The 16,280-nt window shown below is 50.1% G+C and overlaps 1 long non-coding RNA gene across 1 annotated transcript; it reads right to left on the minus strand.

Annotated features, from left to right (window-relative positions):
* Positions 1-12,319: 12,319 nt before the first annotated feature.
* LOC122914313 lies at positions 12,320-15,431 on the minus strand. Its single transcript, XR_006385778.1, has 3 exons — positions 15,232-15,431; positions 14,567-14,702; positions 12,320-12,636 (listed from the first exon to the last, which is right to left on the minus strand). It is a non-coding gene; the product is annotated as an uncharacterized LOC122914313 (long non-coding RNA).
* Positions 15,432-16,280: the final 849 nt, after the last annotated feature.

A 16,280-nucleotide genomic window follows, 5' to 3' on the forward strand; every position in this document is an offset into this window, starting at 1 on the left:
GTGACTGGGCAGGGTTTCAGATAACACCCAGGTCCCCGATCTGTACATGCTGAGGAGAGCTAGAAGCAAGCAGCCCTGTGCTCCCCTGGACCCCCTTAGCAGGTGGACCCTCATAAGCCCACTAGGTAGTGCAATTTGATGTCAACAGGAAAGGCATGGGGTTTGGCTCTTGGCTAGCCAAGCTCTCCTATTTTTCTTCCGCCCCTCCCTAATAGGTCTGTCTTTGTTTGAGAAACTAGAATGTTTTGGATCACCTTGGTCCAAGGCCTTTCTTGGTTTGAAACAAAGTTGTCTCTGGCGCTCCTACAGAGAATGGGGGTGAGAGGGAGGGCAAGACTTTCTGGCACCCTGCCCACCTGTTTCCCTATCCTCTTTTCCTCTCTTATCATGCTTAACTCTCTGCATTAGGTAACATTTGAAGATAGAATTTTACTACCAAAACAAGTTTGAAAACAACTGCTCAAGTCCAGTCCTCTCATTGTCAAGATGAAGACCCTGAAGGTCAGAAAGGGGCAATACAAGTTTTGAAAACACATGCACATAAGTTACAGCAAAAGGTCTGCTTGCCTACTTGTGTCTGTGTGATCATCCATCCAACCATCCCTCCATCCATCCATCTACCCAGCTATCCAAACATCTCTCCATGCAACCACACATTCATCCACCCACCCATCCATCCATCCATCTATCCATCCATCCATCCATCCATCCACCCACCCATCCATCCATCCACCCACCCACCCATCCATCCATCCATCCATCCATCCATCCATCCATCAGTCAATAGGTACAAAGGCTCAGGAGGCTCTGGTCTTCTTGCCTTGCAGCCTGTGTAATTCCTTTTGAAATTCTTGGTCTTCCTGTCACCATGGAATACAGAGAACCTGCCTTCTGCATAGATTCAGGCTCAAGCTCTTTTTCTGACCCTTTCCAGTGATGAGCTTGATTTCATTTTCCTCAAATGTAAGATGCAATCAGCATTTTCTACCTACAGATCCTGCGGGGGTTTAGTGCAGCAGTGTGTACAACCCCTGGTGGCGTGGAACAGAGTAGGGTCTCGATGACCTGCCTGATGCATGAGAGTTCTCGGAGTGCTCTGTGCTTGGGAGAGAGCAGGGAGCCCTGGGCTCTCAGAAGTGCTCAGGGCCAGCAGGGAAGGAAGTCTCTCTGTCGTCATTACAGAAAGCCTGGTCCTTTCTCAGTCATGACCTAATTTTGGTCTGGCCAGAGTTGATGTCTTCCTTTTCCCCTTATTGTCTTAGAGACCTCAAGTGAACTTGGTCAGGATGATATATTCTCCCAGCCAGGCATGTTGTGAGCATCTCCCCTACCCCCGGTGTGGTCTTGCCCACTTATCCTGCTTGCAGCGCCTTCCCTGGTCACCCCATCAATCGTCACCTCCCGAGAGAGGCCATTTCTGACCCCCTCTCTCTTTCCTTGTTCTTATTTTTCATCTCATTGTTGGAAATTATATGATGTATCTATCATCGCCTTTATAGTCTCTCTCATCCCGGCAGGATGTAAGCTCTGTTATTTTGTTCATTGCTGCCTCCGCAGCCCCATCACGTCTACTTCCAAAGATTTGTTGAATGAATGAACTGTTGAAAAATTGAGAAATCCTAAATTCCCCTACCCTGAAATTCACCATATTCACGGAAATCACCCACCCCTACACCGCAAGTGTGTATGGGATAATAGGAGGCGAGGTCCTGGAGAGAGTGTTGGAACATCACCCCAAGGGGCAGGTGTAAAGTTAAAACTCACCTGGTTGTGTGTGAGGAGCTGCGCATGGATCCCACCTGCCCCCCAAGAGCGGGCAGGGGAGTGACTGCACACAGGAAGCTTGAGAGGCCAAGCTTGGAAGTCACACAGACCTGGGTTCAAATCCGGACTCTATCACTTTCTAGAAGCCAGCTGGTCACTCTCTGAACCTCAATTTCTTTTGTGTAATGGGGCTGATGATTCCTGCTTCATGAAGTTGTTGATAACAAAGCTACCCTTTATTGGTATTTGGGCGCCAGTGGGGATTTGTAGAGCCTTAAGCAAGTGACAGAACTTCTTGGTGTCTCGGTTTCCTCATTTATAAGATTTGTGAAGCTTTTGTGAGTTAATGCATATAAACCAGTTGGGTCTATGCCCGGCCCTAATAATGCTTGATAATTTTATTTTTATGCTTACTCTTTAAAAATCAAGGTATATTTCATGGACAGAGAAATAAATGTATAGATCATTCAAATGTTTCATTTCTCTTGGGTACCTAGTAAAACAATTGCTGCATCATAAAGAAAGTGTCTGTGTAATTTGAATTATTGTGAAAATTTTTTATAAGAAACAATTATAATCCCCTGCTATTTCTTGACGACTTTTTGGCCCAGCACAGGCTCTGCCTCCGTAACTGTTCCATGTGTCCTTGACATAGAATGTATACTCTGCCGTCACTAAGAGAAGAGTGTTAATTTCCCGGCAATAATTACGGTTTTCCCTATCTCTCTCTGGCTCTGTCCATCTCTGAAGCTCTGTCTCTAGGTGATATTCATATAGGGTTAGTCTGTCTTTTTTATATGGGTCATTTCATCATTAAGAAATGCCCCTGCTACCATTTCCCGTATCCCACAGATGTGTCTTATGTTGTACTTTGTGAGATCTGAATACAGTCAGCTTGCTTCTGCTCCATGTTTGTGTATGGTAGCACTCCTCTGCTTCTTACTTACACCTTATTTGTCTTTGTATTTCAAATAGGTTTCTTGCAGACAGAATTCAGCAGGTCTTGCTTTTTGCACGTGTTCTGACAACCTCTGCTTCTAAGGAAGCACTGAGCCCATTTAATGTAATTACAATGCTCAGTAAGTTGAATTTAATTCTCTCATTACTATTTTACTATTTGTCTCCTCTTTGTAATCATGTTGTTCTGGGGGTTCCATTTTATCTCATCTATTGGCTTTCAAGCTATAGGTTTTTGTTTTATTTCTGTTTAGGGGTGTCTCCAGGGATTAAAATGTGCATCTTTTTTTTTTAAAAAGATTTTATTTATTTATTTGACAGACAGAGATCACAAGTGGGCAGAGAGGCAGAGAGATAGGAGGAAGCAGGCTCCCCGCTGAGCAGAGAGCCTGATGTGGGGCTCGATCCCAGAACCCTGAGATCATGACCTGAGCCAAAGGCAGAGGCTTTAACCCATTGAGCCACCCAGGCGCCCCTAAAACCTGCATCCTTAATCACCATGGGCTACCTTCAGAAGATAGTATGCATTTTCAGTTATAAAGTAAGGTTTTTAAGTATTATACTTCTATTTTACACTCTTTCAATGCATCATAGCCTTGTCAAACATTTCATTTCCATATATCATTACCCTACAACATGTAATCATTATTTTTGCTTCTCACAGTCCATTTTAATAGCTCTACTGAGGTTTGTGGACACAGCATACAATTCAGCCAGTTTACGTGTCTGTTTCAACGGCTTTCAGGAAATCTACAGAGTTGTTCAACCACTGCCACAAGAGAATTTTAGAAAACTTCTGTCACTCCAGAAAGATCCCATGTGTCCATTCCAGTCACTCACCAGCACCCTCCCTCCCAGCCTAGGTAACCACTCATGAACTCTCTGTGTCTATAGCTCTGTCTTTTCTGGACATTTCACATAAATGGAATCACTCATTGTGTGGTAAGCCGCATCTGTCTTCTTTCACTTAGAATCATGTTTCTGAGGTTCATCCACACAGTAGCTTGTGTCCAAAGTTTGTTCCTTTTTTCGCCAAGCAATAGTCCTGTGTACGGGGATAGCATGATTTTTTTCTATCTGTTCATCCACTGATGGGCACCTGGGTTGTTTCTACTTTTGGTGCATTTTGAACAATGCTGCTACGAACATTCCTGTAAAAATCTTCATGTCATGCACACAACTGTTTTCCTTCTCTCTGGCACTATGTTAGGCATAGAATTGCAGGTTGTAGTAACGGGGATGGGGCAGGGTAATAGCCTTAGTGGGTAGAGACTGGCGTAGCTACCAAGTGCCCTACAATTCAGTGGGTAGCTCCCCACAACCGAGAATCCTCATTCCCAGGCTTATTTGGGCGATCATGTCTGGCATAGCGCTGGGGAGAGGGTCAGGAGAGCTCCCGTGCTCCTTATCTGCAGATTCTAATCTCAGAATCTCTGAGATTCTAATCTCAGAATCAGAGCTCTGATTCTATCTGTCCTTTAAGATTTTCCCATTAAGTGGAGAGCGGAGGCACTGTCACCCCTATTGGCCAAATGGGGGACTTACAGACTCAGGAAAGCCCCATGAGGTCTCATACTTGCACAGGAGATCTCCCTGCGCCTGAGGACATGTGGGTGAGGCTCAAGGAAGCCTGTCTTCATTCGGGGTTGGAGCTTTCTCTCTGACCTGGTGCACTCCAAGAAGCCTCTTCTGTTCCTTGGACCTAATCTAGGTGAGTCTGGGGAACAGAGAGGGAAGGAAGAAATGGACACATCCTTCTAGGCTCCTGGGGGTGGAGGCAAGGGGCAGAGGGATATCCCGGGGGAGGAAAAGGCAGTCAGGGAAAGTGTTGAAGAAGTTGTTACACACTCCCAGATCTTCTCCAGGTTCCTTGCTATGAGGTGACTGTCCCTCCCCACTCAACACAGGACTCCATGTTTATTTCCTGGTGATTATGAGGCAGGAGTGCCTGCCCTGGAGAGCTCCAAGCACAAGGGAGGCTGGGACACCATCCTCAAAATAGGGGGTTAAGTGAATTTATCATCAAGAGTATTAGCAGCCAGATTGCTATTTTCCAGACAGGAGAATACAAGAGTCTTCTCTGGGGAGCTGACAGATGAAGTGGAAAGATCTCTAGGTACCAACATCCAATATCCAATCCCCCATCCTACCCCCCCAACCCCAGATGCTCAATACTCCCAGCTACTGTGGTGTTGGCTCTTCATCAACAGCAGACAACAAAGGATCATGAGACATTGGTGAAAGCCTCTAATGTGAACGCAGAGACCAGAGGAACTGGAGTGGAAAAGATACCCTGCATGGAGAAAATTCATAAAATATAATAATTAAAACAAAATCCTCTAAATCCAAAGAGAGAGAACAGAAGATAATATATCCATGAGAAAAGAACATGAAGCCATAAAAAGGGAACACAGAGAACAAGAAGAGGTCTTGGGAGAAAAAAAATTCAACAGTAGAAATAGGAAACTCAGTGGAAGATTTGGGAGAGAACATTGAGGAAATTGCTCAAGGATGTAGAACAGAATAAATCACTGAGAACAGGAGATGAAGGATAAGAAGATTAGAGAACTGTAGCTCTAATACTCACATCATGGGCATTCTAGAACAAGGAAGAAAATGATGATGGGGAGAGGGCCAGATCAGTAAAATAGTTGAGGGAAATTTCCCGAATGTTGAAAGACACGAATCTCAAGACCGAAAGGACCCACAGGTGCTTAGCATGGTGCCGGAAGCCAGATTTCCATCAGGAGGAATCAGGGGGAGATTTTAGGACATGGCAGCATGGAGAAAAGCCAATGAACTTCCAGAGAGGTCGAAATGGAACCAGAGTGGCTTTCAATTTCTCAACGGAGCTCTGGAAGTCAGAAGACAAAGGAACAAGACTGCATGATTCTGAAAGAAAATGTCTCTGACCTAGAGTTCTACTTCAAAAAATAAAGATATCCTTCGACATGTGAGGTCTGGAGAAATTTACCTATCACCTCTTCCTCTGGAAACTGCCAGAAGCCATGCCCACGGCAATGAGGAGTGATCGAGGAGGAGGAAGATGTGGAATCTGGGAAGCAGGAAATCCGGCTCAGGAGACAAGTGAACGGATCCTCCGACTGGTGGGAAAGGGAGAGCCCAGAATACCCACCATGGAGGGCACTGAGTTCCTTTTGGAAATGCTAGAAGGTTCTGGAGAGATTGCTTTCAAGATGATGGAATTGATAGAAAGTCAGGTGTAAACAACAATACATGGGAAGCTTTGGACGCTTAGTAAAGTGTTTGAGGTTTAAAGATTTTTTAAAATTATTTATGTGACACATAGAGAGACAGCACAACCAGGGGGAGCAGCAGGCTGAGGGAAAGGGAGAAGCAGGCTTCCTGCTGAGCAGGAACCCGATGTGGGACTCCATCCCAGGACGCTGGAATCATGACCGAAGCTGAAGGCAGATGCTTAACCGACTGAGCCACCCGGGCATCCCAAAGTGTTTGAAGTAAAAAAAATAAATAAATAAAATTATCAGGGTGCCTGAGTAGCTCAATCAGTTAAACATTTGACTCTTGACTTCAGATCAGGTCATGATCTCGGGGTTACGAGATCAAGCCCCACGTACAGGTCAGTGCTGGGCATGGAGCCTGCTTAAGATTCTCTCTCTTACTCTCCCTAAACTATATATATATATATCAGCGTACAGAAGACTAAGCAAATGAAGAAATCACAAGAGTGATTTCTGAATACCCATCTCACTAAATGATGCCATGGCTATTTGAAGAGGATGGGAGGGATAGAAGGGTGTGGGGCCAGGGCAGGGGAACAGAGACTTAAAAATTGTGCCCCCTATAGCAGGAAAGCAAACGATAACGCCTAACACTGAAAAAGATGCACAGCCACGCGCGGCCACCAAGCAACCCTGGGGAGCTGCAGTCACAGTGGTCCCCCGACGGATTTGAAAGGGGCTGATTCTGGAGAAGAAGGTGTCAACACAGTTTGTCTTAACTCACTCCCTAAACCAGCAGACCCCCTCAACCAGGAGCTGGGTTGAGTGACACAAACTGGAACTGAAAACCAGTACAGTTGGAAGACACAAGCATACTGGTGACAGCTGAGGGAAGTCTGCCCTCGGGTTACTGAGATCGTGCCAATGCCATTCCCCGATTTTGATCACGTCCATCGGTTACTTTACATATTATCATCAGTGGAAGCTGGACGAAGGGGGTCTGGGAACTCAGCACTATTTTCATGTGTCTTAAACAATTTCTGGTGAAAAAGTGCCGGAAACAAACAACCCTTACGATAGGCAAAGATGCTGTCCCCAAAGCCACCCCAGGCAGAGGAACGACCCTCAGGGCCACCTTTACTTGGGTCCGGTGGCAGACCTGGGGTCCCAGGCCCGCAGCCCATCTCTGAGAGGAAGCAGGACACTTGCAAGACGGGAGACCATGGGACTGAGCTGGAGCCTCTAGGAGACGCCCACCTGGTCACTTGGAAAGGAGGCGGCAGGCAAGGACTGATGTGTTCTCTCGCCTCCAGCCGTTTTCGGGGGAGCCGTGGAGGAGAAAACAAAAATTAAACGATAAATATGCCGCTGACACTGTCCTTTTAAAAGGAGATGAATGCCTGCCAGTCCCTGCTGGGGACAACGAGCCATACTCATGCAGCCGGCAGCAGCACCTGGCAAGGGCGCCCCACAGCCTGTTCTGTTGACATTCTCCCGGGAAGCTGGGGTGGTGGGAAAGCCGGGGTGGGGGCACCCCCAGGCCCAGAAGCTGAGTGGTGCCTGCTGCCTCATCTTCTTGTCCAGTCCTCCCCACACAGAGGCAGAGATATGGGAAGGAAGGAGGCAGAAAGAATTGGATTTGGAATCAGACCCTTCTGAGTTTCAATAGTAGGGCAGCCTAACCCCAAATCTACTTCAAACTGTGGCTGGGCAAGAGGCTCCCCCTTCCTGAGACTCATTTTCTTCCAGAAGATGGAGGTTAGTGTGAAAATTGGAAATCAATGTACTATCAGCTCCCGCCGCTTTGACATTGACACGAGAAGGACGGGGGCCCAGAGTGGTGAAGTAGCTTGCCCAAGATCACACAGCGGGGAAGGGGTCAGGCCGGCCTGGGAACACTGCCAATGTGGGTTTGGAGTGGGGCTCCGCCAAAAAACCAAGCCCTTCCAGAGGCATGCGGAGAAAGGGGAGCCCTTTTACACTGCTGCTGGGAATGCAAGCTGGTGCAGCCACTCTGGGAAACAGTATGGAGGGTCCTCAAAAGTTAAACATAGAGCTATCCTATGACCCAGCGATTGTACTACTAAGGATTTACCTCAAAGATACAAATGTAGTGATCCGAGGGGCACCTGTACCCCAATATTTACTGCAACAATGTCCACAATAGCCAAACTATGGAAAGAACACAGACGTCCATCAACAGATGAATGGATAAAGAAGATGTGGTATAAACACACACACACACACACACACACACACACACACACACACACACAGGAATATTATGCAGCCATCAAAAATGAAATCTTGCCATTTGCAATGACATGGATGGAACTAGAGGGTATTATGCTGAGTGATATAAGCCAATCAGAGAAAGACAATTATCATATGATCTCACTCATGTGGAATTTAAGAAACAAAACAGAGGAACATGGGGAAAGGAGGGAAAAATAAAACAAGACAAAATCAGAGAAGGAGATAGACCATAAGAGACTCTTGATCATAAGAAACAAACAGGGTTGCTGGAGGAGGGGGGTATGGGGGCATGGGGTAGAGGGGTGATAGGCATTGAGAAGGGCACTTGATGGAATGAGCACTGGGTGTTATATAAGACTGATGAATCACTGAACTCTACCTCTGAAACAAATAATGAACTGTGTCAATTTATTGAATTTAAATTAAATTAAACGAACAAACAAACAAAAAAACCCAAGTCCTTCCAGCTTTTGCCCTAGTACTGTGGGGTGTGATCAGACATTCCCAGATCCTCACTGAGTACCGACCACATGCCAAGCCCGTGTGTCGAGGTGGAAGCCGATGGCACAGAGATGGGTGAAGTCGCTGCTCCAGCAGGGGAGACAGCCATTGGCATGAACACGACGAGAGAGATCAGATGTGAGAAAGTCGCCAGACAGGCCCGTGGAGCACTTTTGAGAAGCGCCCTCACCATCTAGCAGGGGGACCCAAGCGAATCCTGAGTAGGAGGGGATTATAGGTGGGGGAAGGGCGGGCGGGGTCCTCTGGGGTCTGGATTCCGGTGGTGTCCGGACTCACGCCTGCAATCATTGGGCGGGACGACGGCAGGTGTGGGGTTGAGCCCAGGGCCGGTCTGGTCTTCGGCTGAGCGAGCTAGAGGCTACTGCTTTTGATCGAACACTTGTGTCCCTCTAAAATGTGTATATTGGCAGCCGGTTGCTGGCATTGGCAGGTGGGCCTTTGGGAGGTGATGAGGCCATGAGAGCAGAGAGGCCATCAATTCGTGCCCTTATAAAGGGGCCCCAGAAAGACTGTCCTCAGCCCATGCACCAGGTGAGGGCACAGGGAGACCTGGGCAGTCGGTCGCCCTGAAGGCAGCCCCCACCAGAACCTGACTGCGATTACACCTGATCTTGGACTCCTAGCCTCCAGCACCATGGGGAAGAAATATATTTCTGTGTAAGCCACCCGTGGGTGATAGCGTGTTACAGCAGCCTGGACAGACCAGGACCGCTGGAGAGGTCATGAGACTGAGTCTTTCTTTTTCCCAGAGCCCCTAAGCGATTGCAGGGGCCTGGGGGACACTCCTGAGATGTCAATGGATATCTGGCTCATGGGGTCCCTCCTTCCACTCTCTGATTCCTGGTCTAGCCAGGGACACTGGACTGGGAGTGTGGCCTCCCTCCTGCTGCTCATTTGCTGGGTGACCCAAGGCGAGACCCTGCCCTCTCTGAGCCCCAGTCTCCTCCTCTGACCCATTTGGAGGCTGGATTTAGTGAGGTCTAAGGGGTAGCTCTAGTTTTAATGTTTGGGCATCTTCCTATCCTCCAGGCTTCACAGAAACATCCACTTACTGAGCAATCATGAGAGGCTGGCTATGGGTCTGGTCTGAGTTATAATGAAGAACCATGCAGATATGGCTCCTAACCTCAGGGAGCTTACAGAGGGACACAGAGATGAAACTGAAAATGACCTAAGGGCCATTCAGATATGTCTGTGTAGGAGGAAGGAAGGGGCACTTCCCTGTGGGTGCAGCTGATGAGGCAGGCTCACTGTGGTTTACAGATGGAGGTCAAGTCCGCCCAAGGAGGAAGGCCTAGGAGACGGGTCAGTATGTACCCATAAGGGTCTGCACACAGGGCAGTGATTGCCTCCCAGGCCTGCAAAACCAGGAGCAGGCACTGGAGGAGATGACCCCCTCGGCTCTGCTCCTGTCCAGTGAGGTTTGAAGGAAGGGGGACAGCGACTTATCCCTGTTTCAGACACCGGGCACTGCTGAGTGATCCAGGGCCTCCGTCTCTCTGAGTCCTGCTTACCAAGTTTGTAAAGCAAGGCTGATGGAATGCACTGCACAGGTTGGTGGGAAAAATTAAGTGGGGTAATATACCAGAATCACCTGGCACATGGCATTTGTTCAGTAGCAGCAAAGCAGCAGGGCCTTTGCTGCTGTCACCGGATGAAGCCCAGCCTTCCTGCCACAGCCTATGTGATCAGCCTGGCTGCTGTACTACTTCTCCAATATACCAAACACAGCCCAACCCCAGGGCCTTTGCACTCGCTGTTCTTCCTGCCTACAACACTACCCCCCCCAACCCTTTTATATCTGGAAAACTCCTACTCATTTTTCAAGCTTCAGCTAAAACAACACTTCATCACAGAACTAGCTCTCAGGCTTTGTCAACCCCTATTAGCCATTCTTGTAGCATCCCCTTCGTCTCCTTCAAATCCCATCTTTATTCTTTCATTCTGTGTTTAATGCATGTCTACTTCATAAGACTAGAAGTTGTAAAAGAACAGGGACCCTCGTCTTTGTTCATAAGACATGTAGCAGGCCTGGTACATTGCGATCAATGGCGCTTAATCAACAGTTTGTAATTGAAGAATTTTATGAATGAATGAATATCTATTTTTCATCCCACTTCATGTTTTCTCTGGGACAAGGGCTTTGCATGGCCCTCAGGAACACTTTGGTTTTACCCAAGCAATCTCTGCGGAGATGTTGGCCCTCCTGACCTCTACTCTGCTCCCTGTGAGAATGTTCCTGTTAATTCAGGGATGTCATTCAAACCCTGTGTTTTGTGGGACCCCCCAGCTGTAGAATAAGGAAGGAAGACCCCGTCCTCTTTTCCAAGGAGGCTGAGGGGAGGAGTAACAACTCACATCCGCCCAGCACTGAGGCGTCTGGAGGGGGTGGCTGGCTTCGGACTCCAGCATGGGGTCCCACACCGGGACTGAGAGGCCTCATGCCTGAAAACCAGAAGCCGAGGGAACGTCTGCTGTTGGTCCCATTGGGCGTTCTCGGTAGAAGGGAGGGATTTGGAGTGTGAGGCCCCGCAGTATCCTGGGCTCCGTTGACCCACACGGTTAGACACTAGGGAAGTCCTGGGAGAAGGTAAGTGCATTTTGCCTGTAGAATAACCCTTACGGTCAAAGTGGGGTACTGTGGTAGATTAAAGTTGAAATTTTGTGGCATGTCCCCTCAAGAGACAGAGTCGAATTCGCTGCCTCTGGAATCGAGCGAATGTGGCAGAAATGACATCTGACTCTCCCAAGAGTCAATGCAGCCTCCACTTTTGGGGTCCCACCGAGGGGAAGCTGGAGCTAGCCTACTGGAGGGGCCAGACGGAGGGCAACTGAGGCATCCATCTGAAAGCCCCAGCCATTGGCCAGACAAGTGGGGAGCCCGTCTGGCACCAGCCAGCTTCCAACCCACCTGTTGGCTGACCTTTCTTCTCGTCTAAAATCTGTCCCACAGAGAGCAGAGAGGAAAAGCCCTCCTAGCTGAACTTGTCCCAATTATCAAACCCTAAGTCAGGAGTAATCAATGGCTGCTGTTTTAAGCCCCTGACTTTGGGGGTGGTTTTTTTTCACAGCAAGAGATAATTAATACACTTTTCTGTCTGTCTGTCTCCCTGACCAGACTTTCCTTACTCTTTCTGTCTCCTGATCACGGCAGGACAAAGTATTAAAAGTGGGCGGTAACATCAGATAGAACTAAAAATCCTACTTCTCCCACGTACTGGCTGTGTGACTGTAGGCAGGTTTCTTAACCTCTCTGAACTTCAGTCTTCTATCAGTAAGACAGGGCTGGGCTACTAATTCACACCAGGGGTTCTTGTGGGTTATTGAGGGGTTGAAATGAGACAGTAGTGAATACTCAGTGCCCGGCACACAGCGAGTGTCCAATGTGTTTATTGAACTCCCCATAAATGGTTAGTGAACACTTCCTGGATATGGCCCTGATCCTGGAGTTCTGGGGCTACGTAAGCCCAACAGGGGTTCTGCCCTCCCAGAGCTTCTGTGCACACAGGGGACGACAGAAGAGACGTCAGCAATGACACAGTGGCAGATGGTCATACAAGTTCCAGATTGCGAGGTGACAGGAAGCTACTGAAGTGTGACACGGAGGGACGCGGGGCAGGCCTCTCTCGGTGAGGGGAGGTGACCTCCAAGTGGAGACCTGGATGCAGAGAAGGTGACAGTCCCTGGCAGTCAGGAGAAGGGGTGTTCGAGCAAGAGGGCGCAGCTCCTGCAAAGGCTTGAGGCGGGTGAGGCTGGGGATCCCAGAGGCTCTGCGAGCTGGGAGAGGGGTCTGCGGCCGCCCGCTCCACCATGAGAGGTGGTGCTGCTGACATCAGCCCGGGTTCGAGGCCTGAGCAGAGCTGATGTTCCATTTCTGCTGGAAGAGTGGCCCATGAGGGAGGGGCTCAGGCATAAGCTCTTCCCATCGTGCTCCCTGTGGATAAGCAGAGAGGCTCCTAAGGTCTCTGATCCTCTGTCCTGGCTTGGAGGGGGTGGGGCTCAGAATGATTGTGTGGGGAGAGTCACTTCCTTCCTCTTCCCCTGCCCCTTCCCTGAGCCCCAGCTGCTGGGGAAGCCACAGGAGTGTGTGGGCGGTACACACACGCACGCACAGACTGCTCACAGCGGCCCCGGCGGCCAAGAACCAGCCTTGGGGTCCTAGCCCACGTCAGAGCCCTGGCCCCGGGATGCAGCTGGCCCACCCCCACAACCGGTCCCCGCGGGAGGAAGCGTCTCAGCCACTGTGACGGTGGGGAGTGGCCCGTCCCCCTGCCCACAAAGGAGCAGGGCCAGAAGTGTTCCTCTTGAGCTCCCCACGGCAGCAAGTGCTGTGTGGTTCCTGAAGAATGAGATCTGTGGCCGCGGGTGACAGCGGAGGTCATGGGCTGCAGAGGGGGGACTGGGGGCTTGAGAGCCAGATTCACGCGTGCACACACGCACACACACACACACACGCACGACCACACCTGGTGAAGACAGCTTCAGACATCGCGTGCTCTGCTATGGCTAAGACAGAAGGAAACGCAGGCACACAGACATGTACCAGGTAGCAGGACGCTCTCCCCTGTGAGGAGGCGACACATGATTGTGCAGCTGGACGCGATCAGGGGACACACGGGCACATCCCACAGACAACAGATGCTCCCTATAGCAAACACCCAGAGCTCAGAAACCACCGCCACCGACGGCCCTGCCCTCACTGTCGCCATCACAGGACCTGAGAAGAGAAGGAACTGTTCCTCAGCCATGAAGGCAGCAGACTAATTAAGCCTTCACAGGAGGCTGGCATTTTCCTGGCAGCCGTGTGGCAGCTAGTCCTGGTGGCCTTTATAATGGGCCCCAGGGGGCACTTGGCCCAGCCTCTCTCTCCTTCCTCCTTCGATAGACCCTGGACCAACCCCCCACCTCACTGTCCTAAAGGAACCTTCTTAGGCTGATGGCCAGCTTGTGTGGGTGCCAGGAATGGAACCCATTCAGGAATTTGAGGCTGGGATTAACAGAGATTTCCAAGGAATTCCCAGCTCTCTGATTTGAGGACACTTGACTTACATTGGCCATGGACATGAGTGGTGAATATCTCCTACTGCTTTCTGCCCAGGCCAAAGGCTAACCTCAGCTTCTTTGGCCAGAGGGAAACTCAGTTTCCCCTCCTTGCTGCCCTGGGCTTGGGTCCTCCGCTGTTCCCTGCACACTTGGACCTCTCTGCTACTCTGGACTTCTTGTTCTTCTTCCAACATAACAAACTCATGCCTGCCTCAGGGCCTTTGCACCTACTCTGTGCTCAGTCTAAAACATCCCCACCCCACCCAGGTCACTGTCCGGCAACCCATTCAGTCCCCATTCAGACCTCAGCTCACATATCACCTCCTCAAAGAGGCCTAGACAGCTCTACCTAGTTAAAATATCTCCTCTTCCTTTTTCTAACTCAGTGGTTCTCAATCCTGATTGCTTGTTAGAATCGCTTGGGGGAATTAAAAAAAATAATCATTTGCTGTCAGGCCCTGTATAGGCTATTAAGTAAAAATCTCTGTGGGTTCCTGGGTTCTGGGGTCTTAAAAAATTCCCTATGTTCTAACGTGTATTCGGGATGGAGAATTCTTGGCCCGGCGACTTTGCAATGTTAGTAAGGTGAAAGGCTGAGTTTGCAGCCTCTCCTCCCCTCCTCATTGTTGCTGTTCACCGGGCGCCTACTGTATACCAGGCCCAGGGCGGAGGTGTGAGCATGATCTCGGCACACACTTGGACAGCGTATCCTCGAGGGACAGCACATTCCTCCCTCCAACAGCTCTATGACGTAGGAACTATTTAATCATCTGCATGTTATGGGTAAAGAAACCGAGGCACAGAGCGAGAAAGTAACTTACCCAAAGTCACGCAGCTGGAATGTGCTAGAAGAGAGAATGTTTGGCCGGTGGCAAGTTTCCAGAGCCGGGCTCTTCACCCTGACACTGTTATATTTAGCTGCCATTGTCCTGTTCGCTCCTTGAACCACTTCGTGACCTGACAGTTGAAAGATACGGAAACGATGGCTCGGAGAGGCAGGACATGGACCAAGCTCACGCAAACCCTTGTCAGTGTGAGTCTGGAGTATGGGGTGCAGGCCCCAGGGCGAGCCCCCACAGCCTCGTTCACCCGCCTCCCAGGAACCAGCGTCGGGGCAGCCAGGTGCACAGGAGGTTAGAACCTGCTTGGCTCAGCCCACTTGCTGCCTGGGAATTCACTTAACAACAGTAAGACCGGACATGTACTTGGCCGCTGCTGTTCTAAGTGTCTGACATATGCTGACTTACGTGACCCTCGAAGAGACTCTCATTCTGCAGCAGAGGAAACAGATGCACGGAGAGTTAAGTGGCTTCCCCAAGGTCCGATGGCGGGCGGGTTTGGAGCCGAGACCTGAACCAGGCAGGCTGCTTCCAGCATCTGGTCTCTCAACCCCTACGCCACCCTCCCCTTGGCTTTCTCGCCTGTATAAGCTGATAGCAACTCCCTTTTCTCCTCTTTGAAATGGGTACTAGCCGTGCCCACTTACCTCAGGAAATCGGAGGACCAGATGAGAGAGAGCACGAAGGTGTGGCGACGTCCTGGCCCCGAGACCCTGCATGGGCATGCGACAGGAAAGGTCACTGCGTGGGGTACACAGAGCCACCCCTGCGGCAAGGAGCCTGGAGACTCGTCCACAATCAGAGCTGAACTCACCGGGGCCGTGGATGCAGACGGTTCGGGACCTCCAAGTGCTGTCCCCCTAGGGAGGTGTGAGGCCTCGGCAGCCCCTGGGGACCCTGAGCTCGGTATGGCCACCTTCAGACACCTGGAAACGCCCTGCGTGCGTCACCTGTTGACCGGCCGTCGGGCAATTGCTACTGGCGAGTGGCGGGGTTCTCTGGGATGAGATTTAGAACAGAGCAGGAAACAGCCAGCGGTGATAGGCTTGATGGAGACAGAAGGAGAAGGGGCTGGGGGTGGGGTGGGGAGGAGGTTTCCAAAGAGGAAGGCTGTGTCCCCAGTGAGCTTGCAACTGGAGTTTTCCAGTCCAGGCCTTGTTTTAGATCATCAGCCCTGTTGCTCCCCACAAGCACAACCTGGAAAGGCCAACTAGGTCTCCCACAAGGGTGTGAAAATACATCCCTGGAACGGGCAGTCCTGGGACGAAAGTCTTCATTATGGGTCTCTGTGATGTTCTCCCTGTGTGTGTGAGATCACTGAGATCTGTGAGCGTCATCCAAGATGTCTTGTCTGGAGGGTGTGAAGGCAGCCGTTAGAAGGTTCTAGCAGCGTCTCCTGCCTGGGACCCTCTTGCACATTACGGGGTGTGCCGTTCATCATTTCAGCCCTTGGAATCTCTAAGGGCACCAACGACAGTGTGCCAGGTGCCCTATTAGCTCTGTTGCACTGTCTCAGGATGTCATGGGACTTGGCACAAATGGGTACAGACTCTCAAATGTGCCTTATTCTCTCTCATGCTCCTGCTTTCCTACCTCGCTGGGGATGCTCTTTGTCTCATCAGCCTGGCACGTTTCTCCTGCTCCTTCAAGGCTCAGCTGGAATATTATGTCTTTTATGAAACCCTCCCCCATCCCT

This window comes from Neovison vison, chromosome 7 (genome assembly GCF_020171115.1).
Source record: "Neovison vison isolate M4711 chromosome 7, ASM_NN_V1, whole genome shotgun sequence".
NCBI lineage: Eukaryota > Metazoa > Chordata > Mammalia > Carnivora > Mustelidae > Neogale > Neogale vison.